This window comes from Staurois parvus, unplaced genomic scaffold (genome assembly GCF_062004578.1).
Source record: "Staurois parvus isolate SC_StPar_1 unplaced genomic scaffold, SC_StPar_1.0 ptg000007l, whole genome shotgun sequence".
Lineage (NCBI taxonomy): Eukaryota > Metazoa > Chordata > Amphibia > Anura > Ranidae > Staurois > Staurois parvus.
The window spans coordinates 10,160,134-10,176,175 of record NW_028317803.1 but is presented as its reverse complement, the minus strand read 5'-3'; the positions used below and the strand labels follow the sequence as shown (position 1 = coordinate 10,176,175).

The following is a 16,042-nucleotide window of genomic DNA, read 5'->3' as shown; positions in this document are numbered from 1 at the left end:
GGGGTTGTCCTGCACATGGATTGTTTATTCCCATCTTTTGGGATTGTAACAAGATCACTCCAATGTGGCAGAAGATTAGTGAAATGTCCTCCAAAGTCGCAGGTCAGCCTGTACATATGAATTCTAATTGTTTATTGTTTACTCCTATCATAGCATTATCCTTATATGCAAAGGCTTATCCATACCTTTTGTGTTGCCTGTTTATGGGCAATTGCTATCAACTGGAAAGCTTCCGGTGTCCCATTTTCACAAATTCTGTCTAAAACTGATCCTATCATAATGATGGAGCATATCTTCCACACCCGATATGATACAATGCAACAATTTGATACACAATGGGACCCCCTGGACTACTATGCTTGACCAATTGTTTTAATTATACTGCAGATTTCCTTATTTTGAGGATTGTATAACATACAACGTGAATGTGGTCGGTCTTGCTGATCTGTAGTTCTATATTACGCTATTTGTGTTAAGCAGCCATTTCAATGTATGGCTTTAGTTTTTTTTTTTTTTGTATTCTGTTTTATTTTCTGAACTTAAATATACTTGGAGGCCATGTTTTACAATTTTTTCAATGCTTTTACATGCTCATGTGTACCTCTCAATAAGCAGTTTGTAAAGAAAACCGCACCACACAGGAATGCATGCATTTCAATGTCAACTAGCCCTAAAGCCAATGAATGTACAACTGTACACACTACAAAATTCTAAATGGGTTTCACCTCCAAGGTTATTATTGGCTACTGCATCTGACATCTTAGCCAGTCGGTATTACTGACAGTTACCAAAGATAACACATAGTAGGGACTCTGCCTTGAGCTGGAGTATCCCTAGCTAACTTTAGAGTCTGTCTTCCCTGCCAGCCTTTGCTCTGGGCCTGACCCAAGATCCAAGAAATCTACGCTGGCCTGTAGTAGGGTTTAGAGAATCTGGAAGCTGGAGCACCTTTAGATGAGCCTGCCATGCAAAAGAATATCTTATATTGCCTGGGTGGACATTGCATGGAGACCTCATCACTCAGCATTTTAGTATCCGAGACTACATTCCTAGTGTCAGGGCAGAGGTTTCTATTGGGAGATTGTTATTGCAAAATCTAGAACCAATAATAGGTACCCAAAGGAAATATTTTCATTAGGGAGACTGCTACTGAAGGATTTGCAGCCACCAATTAGTGGCTCTTAATGGAACTATTTATAAATGGGAGGTTGCTACTGTCAAATTTAGGGCCACCATTAACTTAGATATTTGTAGAAGGATGCTACCTAAGAGACTAGGGCCCCATCCACTTTTGTTGACAATTTAAGAAGGCCTGGCATATTCTGCGGTTTTGGGCATCCTGTACCCCAACACTCTCTCCAAGAGTGAATGAACAAATAACATACAAAAAGACTAACATGACTGAAGTCTAATTGTTGCCACTGAAGGGTTGCCAAGTGCAGCTACAGAGTGGGTCACTATTAGGAAAGGTAAAAGAGCCCATAACATTACAGTACCTCCTTCAGGGGTTGAATGCTACAATAATATTTTAAAAACCTAGCTCCTTCCTCACACAACACTCCCATGTGTCTAATTCAGTTCATGATAGATGAACTCTCTTTAGGGTATAAGCCATGGTGTTGCTTTATCTCTGCAATATCGAGGACAATGGGGGACTCTACAGTTATTTTACACTACAATCATCTAGAAAAGTAGCACACAACTAATTGAATAATTCAACAATTTAATCTTCTATATGGTGACCTTAAAAGTAGCTTGCAGAAGTTCCTCCACATATCCAAACAAAAGACCTCATGTTTCATAATTATTCATATTTATTGATGGATTAGTAAGTCATCTTAAGACAATAGTAAGACTGATGATGTGGTCAACACCTGTGTGTGTCACATGATAGAAAAGGACTGGCCTACTGCTAAAGACTTAAATTCAGAACCTATTTTTTTCAGATTTGGGTGAATAAAAGCACTGTTAGAAGCCTTGTGTCGAACAATAAGCCTTTTGCCAATCTCTTTCAACTGGTTTGGCCATCTGTTTTACTCATTATATAAACATGTAATTCTTGCTGTAAGATTCCTAATTATTTTACCTTAAAGATTATATTGCAAGAGAAGTGATGGCTTGCAATGAAAGTAACAAGAAGTAAAGCCAGGAACTACAGTAGGTGAAACCCATAAAGGAGAGTGATATCAAAGCTAGTGGGTGACTTAACAGAATACAATCTATTATATGAACTATTATTTCATATGGTTTTCACACTATGAAAAAGCAGCAGGTAGCCAGTTGGGAGCTCCATTCTGCATTTCCTGCACAGCTGGCTGTCTCGGTTTTGCCCTCCAAACTTTACTGCTGTTCTCTCCCTACATGAAGAAGTGACAAAAGAGGTCTATGCAGGGAAGAAGGCTGCCAACACCCAGAAAGAGGACCCAGCCCTTCAGAATGGCCAAGTGGAAAATCAGTAAATATGAATGTCATATTTACCACCCCTTTCCCTGTCTTGACTGAACACCAGAGTGATCAGAGTTTGTGAATAACCTGGAAGTGTTCTGTAGAGAGCACTTCCTGTTCAGTGTGTGGGTCCAGCTGTAATAGAGAAAGAGATTGAAGACTGTTTGTTATCAATCTCTTCCTCTGTTTTAAACTCTTTTTCTGAACACACACCTGATATTTCACTTAAGTCCCCTCCCCCATAGTAGCAATGCAAAAAAAGTTGAAAGAAAAAAAAAAAATCCCATGCTCACATTTGTGCAATGTGGACACACCTGCAACATGACGTGTTGCTGCAGCACATGAAAACATGCTGTTCTTAGTGCTTTGCTAACACATATGCTTTGCAGTGCACCATGATGCATGGTAAAAAAAAAAATACCTTTTTGGTGCAATTTCTGTGCATTGGGAACACAATGAAATGCACATTAATGCATGGAAAACGCATCAATGCTCATGAATTGCCACAGCGCTTAGATTTGAACATTGCCAGTGACGTCCAGTAGCTTTTAAAGGGGTCTATATGCTGGAAAGTGAAGGAGGCTTACTGATCATGTGCCCAGTATGATTGACTGGTCCTGACCATAAACGATGGCCATGAGGTGTCCTTGACAGCTTGGTCACTGTGCTGGGAGCATGTTATTAGTATAGAAGGGCAATTCCTTATGATGCATATGAGCGGTGGCTCGTGTAAAGGTCCAATCACCCTGCTGCCACATATGCCTACAGCTGATGTGAAATGGTTAAACACCTCTCCACACACACACACATAATGTTCATATATGCAATACACACTTTGTGTTACTGCACATGTTGTGCGTTGGTGCACTGAGGTTGGAACATGCTGCATGGCAATAAGCACACACCGCAGTGAAGGTCAACGTTACCACAAGACATAGGAGTGAAGCCAACCTGCACAGTTAAAGTGTTAGTTGCTAATTTGTAAAATTTTTGTATGTTCAATTGTCACAGTTTCTCAAAAAGGCACATTTTGAAATGTACAAATAGTTATTATTAACTGAACACTTATTCTCTCAGAAAATGTATTGTTTGTGGGGTCTTTCATAAGCTCTAAAAGCTGAAAATAAAAAATAAAAAAGTAAAATATTGCAAAAATGGTCTGACCACCTGAGGTCAAAAGTGGAGCTTAGGGTCTGGCAGCAAAATGGTTAAATGACAAGAAACTGATCTGCTCAACACAATTACACTGCTCACTATGTTATGTATTATTTACTAGTGCTTTTAAATTACATGTAAATATTGGAGTCCACTGAATCATATATATGTAAATACATCACTCCAGACCATTGTGGTATGCACATGTAAAGAATGTACTGTAGTGTAGTTTTGTAATTTCTCTTCCAAATGATGTCTCATAGGAGAAAACTACCACATTCACAGTAGAAGACACATCAAAATGATCATATTGCATTTGTATGTCTGTGCAACCATTAAGAGAATAACAGGTGTAAAGACTAAAATTATCTGTATTATTTGCATATTACAGGTAACAATTAGCCCATTTGTAACTGTTCAACCAAGCAAATAATTTAGCTGTCAAGATATTTTTTTCTGAACAAATACAGCTGCAGTAAACAGAGTGTGATCCAGGCTGCAGGTCTATTTTAGTGCAATTATTGCTTAAACCTCAAAGTCCAACACAAAAAGAAAAAAAGAATACATATACACACACAATAATGACTTGAGAAATGGTTTAAGCGCTTGAAAGGTAGATGGAAGTTTAGAGGAGATGCAGAACTATACATTGTCACATTTATTTATAGTAGTCAGTCATGATGCTAGATTGTTAGTAAGCTGTACTTCTCCTGAATTACAAATGTGAAGGAGAGCAATGTGATGCCTGTCCTTTATTTACTTAACTTACAGTATACTACAATACCCTGCTGGGAGATTCACCAGAAAGCATGACATTGTCATTTTTATGTATTTCCAAACCATGATAGCAGCATACAGGTATTTCAATAATTCTGAGCTTTGCTTTTTGTGGTTAGGGTGAATTCTATTTGTTTTTTTGTTTTTAAACTAATTATTTTTATTTGTGTATATAGTCTCTCTTTCAAAATATTCAACCAGGCAAACATTTCATCTTCAAACACTGCCTACAGATAAAAATGTTATACTGGGAAAAAAAGAAAGAAAAGGAAATACAGCTTTTTCAAAGATGAATGCAATCAAATTATCAATGGATGTAATTGTGTATTACGGAAAACATAGGTGTACCCTTGACCTCAGAAGCTGGTATTGCCCCCTTTGGCAGAAATTACTTTTTGTAGGTGTTTTGCATACCAACCCACAAGTCTATGACATCCACTCGGTGACATTTTTTTCCACTTCTCCATGCAAATTATTTTTCAGTTGCAAGAGGCTCGTGTTTCTCTGCACAAACTGCCCACTACAAATGCCACCATCAGAGCACATTGCTCCAGAAGGCCTTTGTCTATAGTGTGTATTCAATAATGAACTGTATTGCTCTAATATTCTTTTTGGACAATAACATTTTTCATAGCACAAGCAGGTTAAATTGACACAATTGTACATGCATGCACTTTGACACCAACTGTTGCAAGATTTACCAGCAAAAGTCTCATAGAAATTTTAGGGATCTTGGAGACTTTTAGCACCAAACAAACAACTCTTGGGCTGAAATTGCTTGGCCAGCCAGTCTTGGAGAAGTAAATCGTTGTCTGAATATATGCCAATCTATTCCACATATAGTGGAAGAAAAAAAAACTTGGCTATCTGTGTAAACCCTACTCGGACTCTTTGTAATCCAAAACCTTGAGGACTTTAGAGAGCTTTAGAAACCTTGCAGGGTGCCGGAAATCCAAAACCTTGAGGACTTTAGAGAGCTATGTTGATATGATGACACCACACACTTATATAGCAATAGCAAAGAGAACACTGGACCCTGGAAATCTAAAGTTTAAATAAGACAGGGTCCACCTGACCGCTCCCAAAGGAGGTTGTACTCATTGGCATCTATTCTGGAACACCTGATTCCAATTTTATGGATTTTAACTGGCGGTAAGCATAAGAGGAATCCCTTTTTGTCTAATATCTAGTACACACAATAAGAATACCAGACAAATGATCATCTGTTTTTTTTTTTATTGCATGCTAGTCTCATACCAAAACGAACAGGTTACTAATGTTACAAAAATTCCTGTAAGACAGAATACAACTTCGGAAGTGATGTAATGTATTGTATTGTAATGTAATGTAAGCTTATCGTTTCTAAGCATTCGCATTCTTGGTCACTTGATAGAATGCTTTACCAATTACACAAAAATTGTTCATTTTGTCATCTTACAAGAAAAAGTTTAACGCTTGTCCCTTTGGATATTTTTGCATGAGCTGTCATGATTGGCTCTCAAAGCTGTGTTCTAATGAAAAGATTATCAGACAATTGCTCTAAAATCGGGTTTTTTTTTTTTCCATCCGATTTTCTCATCATGTGTACTAGGCAATAAGGTGTGGGCACGTCTTTGGTGCAATGTACTGAGTTATTGGCCCTATAGACTTCAATAGTGTGCAGGAAAGACACATAATAAATGTACAAAAAAAATGCATGAAAATGCAGATGCTCAAATTACTTTCCCTACGAGACAAATCTGAATTTTCATTAATTTGGATTATAAGAATAAATATACACTGTCAATTGTATGTGTCATTTATTTAATTAGAAAAAAGATCTACTGTCCGGGGGGTGTACATACGGTGTCAAATCACTCTGTGTGTGCATATATATAAACATATATATATATATATATATACACATATATATACATATATACACACACACACAGTATATAAATATGAGATCAAAAAGATCTCATAGCACAGCAGCAAACATACAAAACATCGCATTTTATCACTCACAATCTATTATAAACAAGTAACAAAATACTAAAATAAATCTAATGGGGCTCTAGAAAATATTAGTGGAAATCTACAAAACAGTTCAAAACTTCATAAATATAACAGAGAATATCGATACCATAATAGTTTAGCCTGTATCAAATGGCTACAGTAAAGAAATAGTTAACTGTTGGCAAAAACATTAACAAGCTATTCCAGAAAGGAGAGCATGAGATAAATAACTGATTCATGCACATTGTCAATAGGTATTGCAATTGTATATATATATATTTGTAGCCAGTTAAATCCTGAGACCTGCGGCTTTGTGTGGCAAACAGTTAATAGCAAGGAATTGTAAATAAGTAAGCTCATCTTTTTGCAATGCCCTGCTGTTAACTGTTTCCTACACAACACCTCACCACAATACACAGAATATCACTAGCAGGGAAAAAAAAAAAAAAAAAAGAAGAGTAGTGGACCCATTACTTAGCAATGCAGCATACAAAATACTTTAGTTTTATGAACAGCTCTGATTATTATAATATAGGATTTATATGTGGCCAGCAGTTTATGCAACACTTTACAATATATAAGGGGACAGTACAATTACAATACAGTTCAATACATAATGAGTTGGAGTCGACTTGCTCATGGAGCTTACATTTTATATTTCTCACTGTGAAAGAACTGTAATACACAAATTCTGGATTTCACTACTACAATGTACTAGATTCTCCAGAAATCAACCAATGCATTACAAAATACTGAAAACTCTGATGTATTCATGTTTTTTATTCCTCTGAAGAATTATTACTCAAAGTCTAGTAAAACAGCTTACAGAAATCTAACATTGCCATAGCTTGAGAATTTCACCCCAATCACTAGCGTGTCTCCTCAATTATACTTCCCAGGTAATGCAATAGTAAAAATGTATGACTGTGGCAGCAAAGCAATTATAAAAAAAAAATAATTAGTAGCCAAAGTTATTACAGTGCACTTGAATCAGGAGGAAGTTTCTGTCAAAAAAAAAAAAAAATGTACGGGGATGGAAAAATGAATGACACTGCACAATGCTGATTGTGTGTTAAAACAGCAAAGTCTGTATTGTTTATTACAAAGAATATTTAAAAGTGACAGCAGTCTGGCCAACAATACTATATTTGGGCAGCTACTGACTTCTCGAAGAGTCTGTAATTCCTTGGCTATGCTCAACAGCAACAGAGCTGTACAATCATATAACAGTGTTTTACACAGGCCCAGAGTTGACTAAGGCATTGATGGCTGCAACATATGTGTTAACCTCTTAAAGGGTTATCACTTTTGTTAAAACAAATTTAACTTTGTTAAAACAAGAAATCTGAGCATTGTTTCCTTGTATGGCAAGAATTCTATACACTACTTGTAAACATGACACCCCAAAAAAAGTAATTGGCTTATTATAGTTCTCAGCTGTACTTTTATAACAGCACTGGAACTGATAATGTAACTATAATAGGAAAACCAACAATTCATCACTCAGGGGATGGTGAGCTTGTTAATCTTCTTACTTTACTCTGATAAGCAATGCTTAATTGGGTAGCTGTAAAGCAACACAATTCCATTCACAAACCAAAGGGTTGGCCCCTCTTAGTCCAAACTCCTCTGTGAGCCTAGAATCTCTACAGTGCAATTCTGATTGCAATGCTGAGTCACTGCTAGAGTTCTAGTGGAGTACCCATGTACTCGCCATGCTCAGATGCAGGCCCCTTTCCACAACCTCCAGGGATTGTGGACACACCTCCGGAGCACAAGTTCCTCTGTTTACGCCCTTCAGAAACTAAGAGACCACACTCGGTGAAACAGAGGCATGTGCGCAAGTGTTGCGCAGCTAGGTGCGTGGACCTCTACTATTAGAACTGGCATGCAGGCACAGAAGCATTCATCTTCTCCAAAAAGCAACTGTGGGGTGCACTTCTTCAGTTTTTACCAGAGTACTTCAATTTTAGGGCGGCATCTTTGGATCCCTCCAGCTATTAGGCTATGTTACCAGAGCTACCCTGCACTTCACTGAGAGGGATGCTGTTTATGAGGATAAATGCAAGTAGCTGTTTGCGTTCTGAACTACTTTGCTGAAGTAGTGATTTTCAGACTCTCTGTTGTTATAGAGTGTTATGAAGACTATACAACCACATGCTACACTAATTGAACCACAGAGACAATTCTGTGCAAAGTCCATGTTTGTGCATAATCTGTTTTGTATTATTCTGCAGCGTATGCATGTTCTTTGCCATTTTAGAATGCATTTAGCATTATTTCTTCCAACTTTGCACCTTTTCAGTAACCTACTACTCACAGTTACTCCCTGCTTAATCATTCGGCTGATTACCTATATTGTTAAAGAACTGTGCAATCAGCAAAGCCCAACCTCATTGCTTTTTTGGCTCTATGATTCAAGGATCAATGCTCACACTCAGATACCGGAAGTCCTCTCTGCAGGCTGCCTAGGTCTAAAGGTTTTATACTGCTGTTAGGGGTGAAAATCAGTACAAACAGTAGCAGGACTTTAAATATAACATGCTTTCCAGTATTCTAGCTATCTCTGTGCATAAACCTTTAATTGAACTTCAAATTATATACTGTACAGGTTTTTATTGTGTCACCTATTCACAATTTTGGGTATCAAGGATTTTAGTGGTTTCACAATTCTACACAAACCTTTTCTTCTAGTTGTAGCCAAGTAGGTCTGAATAAAAAAACAAAAACAAAGCAGGACTCCCATGATACAAAACAACACTTTATTGTTTTGCTCTTTTGACAGTCAACATAATGTGGAAAGCTTGGGCGCACACACATAAAACACATAGTAGAAGGGGTTATGTATCACATTTCAAAGTAGCTGCACTTCCATTCAAAAGTAGGTAAAATGATCCTCGGTTGTGTTTAGTAATTTATACAGCTCTGTATTATAAAATAAAACTCTGATTTTTAAAATATATTATTACACTTCTGTCAGGAAGATTGAGGGCTTGACAGTGCCTGAAGATCTGCACGTGTACATAGTGCAGCTTGTGAATCAGTACATGTGTGCATCCACAAGTACACATCAGTGTGAATTAGCTTACATGTCCACCACTGACCATGGTGCCCAGAGGCCTCTTTAAAGCTCAGCACAATATCTTGTATTTGACTTGACTCCTTGACCATGCTTTAACCTGAACTTGTGAAGATCACCTGATCTTCTACCTGCTATACTGTAATGATAATTCTGTTCTGTTCAGAAAACCTTGTAGTGATACAGCAGCAAAATTGTTCAAAGACTGTCCAATTGAGTTTAGGCATACAGGAATGGGAAAAAAAAAGGAAAGGGAGGCGATAATAAGAGGGAAAAAAACACAACATATAACCTCCAAAACGCCTAACTCCTTGTGTCCCACAATATTGTCCAGAGAGAGGTACACCCTCTGCTTTAGACTTTAGTTGTCTTGTGTGTCAGGTAAAAGAGATAATTATTCTGATCCAAGGGGGCAACCCAGAGAAAGTGGAAGGGAGATATAAGAGCTGGTAATGAAGGGAAAAGGGTAGGTAGTCAGCCTGGCTTCTGATTTGGTACCTACACAGTTGTCGTTAACCCTGACTTGTCTTGACTACAGCTTTGCTTCCTACACCTGCAAGTTCCTGTGCTCAACCTGTGTGCAACAATTCTACATAAGCTCCAGGCTACATCATCTCAGCAGGATCCAGCTTGTCATCTGATCACTTACTGTGCTAGAACCTACTGCAAGCACCTGTGCCACTCCTCAGCCTGCTACACCTCGTTACCAACTCCAGGGGTTAGTGGACAGGAGGTTTCAGCTTGAATTTTGTGTGCACTTAAGAGAAATCAATTGCAGGTACAGATTCTTATAGCGATCCACAACAAAAAGAACAGGTGCCGCTCAAGGCTCCAACAGGTCCTTTTGTATGAGAAACTGCTAAAAGAGCTCGTCCCAGCTCAAAGCATCCAGTAGGTAAAGGAAGTCCTAAATGTTGCACATCACAGCAAAACCCTGTGAGGATGTACAGTTGTGTCCAAAATTATTCAACCCCCACTGAAATTGAGTGTTTTGGCCAGTTTGACATTGCTTTTGATCATTCAGTCATCTTGCTTACATTTACATTAAAGAGGCACTTGTAGGTCAGACAAATATAACATAACAGTTATAATGAAATAACCACAAATGTCTTTTCTGTGCTCACAGCATTATCAGTTTTATTCAACCCCCAAGTGACATTCAATCTTAGTACTTAGTACAGCATCCTTTTACAGTTATAACAGCTTTTAAACGTGAAGCATAGCTTGACACAAGTGTCTTGCAGCGATCTACGGGTATCTTCGCCCATTCTTCATGGGCAAAGGCCTCCAGTTCAGTCACATTCTTAGGCTTGCGCACTGCAACTGCTTTCTTTAAGTCCCACCAGAGGTTCTCAATCGGATTTAAGTCTGGTGACTGCGATGGCCACTCCAAAATGTTCCAGCCTTTCCTCTGCAACCATGCTCTAGTGGACTTGGAGGTATGCTTGGGATCATTGTCCTGTTGAAAGGTCCAACGTCTCCCAAGCCTCAGGTGTGTGACGGACTGCATCACGTTTCCATCCAATATCTCCTGGTACTGAAGAGAATTCATGGTACCTTGCACACGCTGAAGCTTCCCTGTACCTGCAGAAGCAAAACAGCCCCAAAGCATGATTGACCCTCCACCATGCTTCACAGTAGGCAAGGTGTTCTTTTCATCATAGGCCTTGTTCTTCCTCCTCCAAACATAGCGTTGATCCATGGGCCCAAACAGTTCTAATTTTGTTTCATCAGTCCACAGAACACTATCCCACAACTTTTGTGGTTTGTCCACATGGCTTTTGGCATACTGCAGTCGACTCTTCTTATTCTTTGGAGACAGCAAGGGGGTACGCCTGGGAGTTCTGGCACGGAGGCCTTCATTACGCAGTGTGCGTCTTATTGTCTGGGCTGAAACTTCTGTACCCACATCTGACAAATCTTTTCTCAGTTCCTCAGCAGTCACACGGGGACTTCTCTCCACTCTACGCTTCAGGTAGCGCACAGCAGTCGAAGTCAGCATCTTCTTTCTGCCACGACCAGGTAGCGTTTCAACAGTGCCCTTTGCCTTGAATTTGCGAATGATGCTTCCTAAGGTGTCTCTTGGTATGTTTAACATCTTTGCAATCTTCTTATAGCCATTGCCCTTCCTGTGAAGAGAAATCACCTCTTCTCTTGTCTTCCTGGACCATTCTCTTGCCTTCACCATGTTTGTAACCACACCAGTAAATGTCTAGAAGGAGCTGAGTATCACAGTCATTTTAAAGCTGCCTAATTGGTGCTTATTATGCTTGATTGCTGCTCGGTGACATCCACAGGTGTTTTCAATACCTGATGGAAAGCACCTGTATGAACCTCTGTTCTTCAGAGTGGTAGTCTTTAAGGGGTTGAATAATTGTGGCAATGAAGAAACCACATAAGAACCATTTACTACTGTATTACATAAACAATTGATGTCATTTTAGTTGCATTTGGGTAGTTACAACGTCCTTGTAGGATTTGATTCTGAATACAATTCCAAATGTACACTATAGTCCCTAAACCCCTTTACAGCATTGGGGGTTGAATAATTTTGGACACAACTGTATATGACAGCCTCACCTGGATGGAGGCTCGGGCTGAGGCTGTCATAAACCTCCTTACAGGGTTTGCTGTGATGTGCAACATTTAGGACTTCCTTTCCCTTCTAGAGTATACTTAAGATTCCCTTCACTCCCGCACCACTCTGTTCATCCCCAAGGAGTGTGGAAAAAATTACCTGTGTAAGATCCAAGTCACCTACAGGGGAAAAGGAGTACCCCCCCCCCCATTGTAACCTGCGTGCCTAAGTGGCCAATCACCAGCACTATCATGTAAAAATGAGTCACATGCTCTATACCAGGTGCATCACTTCTTTGGCTGACTGCTGCAGCAGAGAAGGGAAAGGTAGGTAAATATAGGAAGCTGCTGAGACCAGAATTAAAGCAAACCTGTTTTGTCCTGCATGGTCAAAGCAAGGGTTAACTTTAAAGGAAGTTATATAATAAGTATTGCAGGCCAGCCACAGAGAAGATACAAGCTTGTGACTATTTTACAAGCCTTAGCATAATTACTTTCAAGAAACTTTGCCTGTGGAAAAATATGGTGGGACTAATAACCCACAAGATTCAATTACAATGAAAACGGATGTTCCAAAACTTAGAATTAGAAAAAGCATTATCATTCAGAATTACTTTTTCCTATTCTTAAGGCATACAAGCAAGCAGTAAATGAAGCACATTTACCAAAGATATTGCACACACTTTGTAATTTGCACTTACAAGAAACGACCTGGATAAATGCCGCCAATCAAATGGCTGAGAACACCAGAACAGAAAAGGGAGCATTTAAATAATGATGACAAAAAATGGAGAGTGGAAAGCTCCAGGTTGTATAACAAATCAAAGATGTTACTGCTCATCTCAATTCATAGCCTGGCCATTGCCTATGCAGGGAGAACCATAAGCAATATGACCACCACAATGACTTATTACAAGAAATAGAAAGGACTCAGATAAAGAGTAAATTCAAGGGTTTAATCTACATTAGCTATTGCACCTTCACAAACATTTTCGGCATTTTGAAGCTTTTCAGTCCTTAAATGAGGATTATAAATGCCTAAATCTCTCTGGATTTGCAGAACAAAATGTAAGATATCTATGAATGAGAAATAAAAAAAAAAACTTTACGTCGGATTTACTTGCAGTAGGAAAAAATAAATAAAAATTTCTATGCCAGGCTAGATCATTGACCACTCCTGGGGTTGCAAATGTGTATGTTCTTCCTATTTAGCATGTGAATTAAATGTTTGCTCTATGCTAATTACGCTGCGAAAGCCCAAAGGTAACGTTAATATTTTAAGACAGTAGTAATTAATGTCATATTGTCCAGCTTCACTGGTTTCTTGATCATGGTTTCATGATTTAAATTCTTTCCCTGTCAATAAACAGGCGCAGTGGGGTTTGGTGAAAACAGATATCTTATAATTACCCTCTTTAACCCTTCTCCAAGCATCAATGCAAAGCAAAGCGTTTTGTGCTACCGCAACAATGAATTAAAGTGTCATCAATTTAAGCCTACATCTTCCCAGATAATATTAAATTAATTGATATCCCACGTGCCTTCAAATAATTAATTAGGATTCTCAAGGAAATTTTGATGTCATATAAATTTTCAAACCAAACAGCAAGTAAAGCACATTCATGAGAAAATCTACATGTCTCTAAGGAAAGCACAATATTCAATGTTTCACTCAAAATTGTGATGGCTTGTGCTTCTGGCCACAGTTAATGAAGAAAAATGCATTGGACTGAGATGTGTATTTAATAGCATTGTTTAAATGGCAATTAAAAATGGGAACGAAAAAAAAAAAGTAACACAATTTCATATATATATATATATATATATATATATATATATATATATATATACAGTTGCAAGAAAAAGTATGTGAACCCCTTGGGATTACGTGGAGTTTTGCATGAATTGGGCATAAAATGTGCTCTGAACGTCATCTAAGTCACAACAATAGAAGAACACAGTCTGCTGAACATAATACTACACAAACATTAGATGTTGCCATGGTTTAATTGCACATAACATGTAAACATTCACAGTGCAGGGAGGAAAAAGTATGTGAGGCCCTAGCTTAATGACTTCTCCCAGAGCTAATTGGAGCCGGGAGTGAGCCAACCTTGACTCCAATCAGTGTGATGATATTGGATGTGTTGCTGACAGCTGTCCTGCCCTTAAAAAACACACACCTTTTTTGGGTTTACTGGTTTCAAGAAGCACTGTCTGATGTGAACCATGCCTTGCAGAAAAGAGCTCTCAGAAGACCTACGATCAAGAATTGTTGACTTGCATGAAGCTGGAAAGGGTTACAAAAGTATCTCCAAAAGCCTTGATGTTCATGTGTCCACGGTAAGACAGACTGTCTACAAATGGAGAAAGTTTAGCACTGTTGCTACTCTCCCTAGGCGTGGTTGTCCTGTAAAAATGACTACAAGAGCACAGCGCAGAATGCTGCATGAGGTAAAGAAGAATCCCAGAGTGTCAGCTAAAGACCTACAGAAATCTCTGGCACATGCTAACATTTTTGTTGACACATCTACAATAAGGAAAACATTAAACAAGAGTGGAGTACATGGGAGGACACCACGGAGGAAGCCATTGCTGTCCAAAAAGAATATTGCAGCACGTTTGAAGTTTGCAAAAGAGCACCTGGATGTTCCACAGCACTACTGGCAAAATATACTGTGGACAGATGAAACCAAGATTGAGTTGTTTGGGAAGAACACACAACACTATGTGTGGAGAAAAAAAGGCACAGCACACCAACATCAAAACTTCATCCCCACTGTAAAACATGGCGGAGGGAGCATCATGGTTTGGGGCTGCTTTGCTGCCTCAGGGCCTGGATGGATTGTTGTCATTGATGGGAAAATGAATTCCAGAGTTTATCAAGACATTTTGCAGGAAAACGTACTACCATCTGTCCGCCAACTGAAGCTCCGCAGAGGATGGGTGATGCAACAGGACAATGACCCAACGCATACAAGTAATTCAACAAAACAATGGCTGCAACAGCACAGAATACGCCTTCTGGAGTGGCCCAGTCAGAGTCCTGACCTCAACCCCATTGAAATTCTGTGGCATGACCTTAAGAGAGCGATTCACACCAGGCATCCCAAGAATATTGCTACACTGAAACAGTTTTGTGAAGAGGAGTGGTCCAAAATTACTCCAGATCGTTGTGCAGGTCTGATCTGCGACTACAGGAAACGTTTGGTTGAGGTTATTGCTGCCAAAGGAGGGTCAACCAGTTATTAAGTCCAAAGGTTCACATACTTTTTCCTCCCTGCACTGTGAATGTTTACATGTTATGTGCAATTAAACCATGGCAACATCTAATGTTTGTGTAGTATTATGTTCAGCAGACTGTGTTCTTCTATTGTTGTGACTTAGATGACGTTCAGAGTACATTTTATGCCCAATTCATGCAAAACTCCACGTAATCCCAAGGGGTTCACATACTTTTTCTTGCAACTGTATACATATACACACACACACACTCACCTCACTGGACACTTTATTAGGTGCACCTTTTCAATTGCTTCGTAACACAAATTGCTGATCAGCCAATCACATGGCAGCAACTCAATGCATTTTAGCATCTAGACGTGGTGAAGACAACTTGCTGAAGTTCAGACTCAGGGGATTTAAGTGACTTTGAACGTGGCAAGGTTGTTGGTGTCAGAGGGGCTGGTCTGAATATTTAAAAAAACTGCTGATCTACTGGGATTTTCACGCACAACTATCTTTATGGAAATTGAGACTCATCCAGACCAGGCAATATTTTTCCAATCGTCTATTGTCCAATTTTGATGAGCTTGTGCAAATTGTAGCCTCTCTTTCCTGTTCTTTGCTGGTAGGAGTTGCACTTGCTGTAGTCTTCTGCTACTGTAGCCCATCTGCTTCAAGGTTCAACATGTTGTGCATTCAGAGATGATATTCTGCATACCTTGGTTGTAACGAGTAGTTAACCCCGTTGCCTTTCTATCATCTCAAACCAGTCTGCCAATTCTCCTC

The 16,042-nt window shown here is 39.0% G+C and overlaps 1 protein-coding gene across 1 annotated transcript in view; it reads right to left on the bottom strand.

Annotated features, from left to right (window-relative positions):
* Positions 1 to 16,042, bottom strand: part of DIAPH3 (diaphanous related formin 3) — a 1,068,692-nt gene that overhangs the window by 78,891 nt on the left and 973,759 nt on the right. The gene's annotated exons all lie outside the window — the stretch shown is intronic.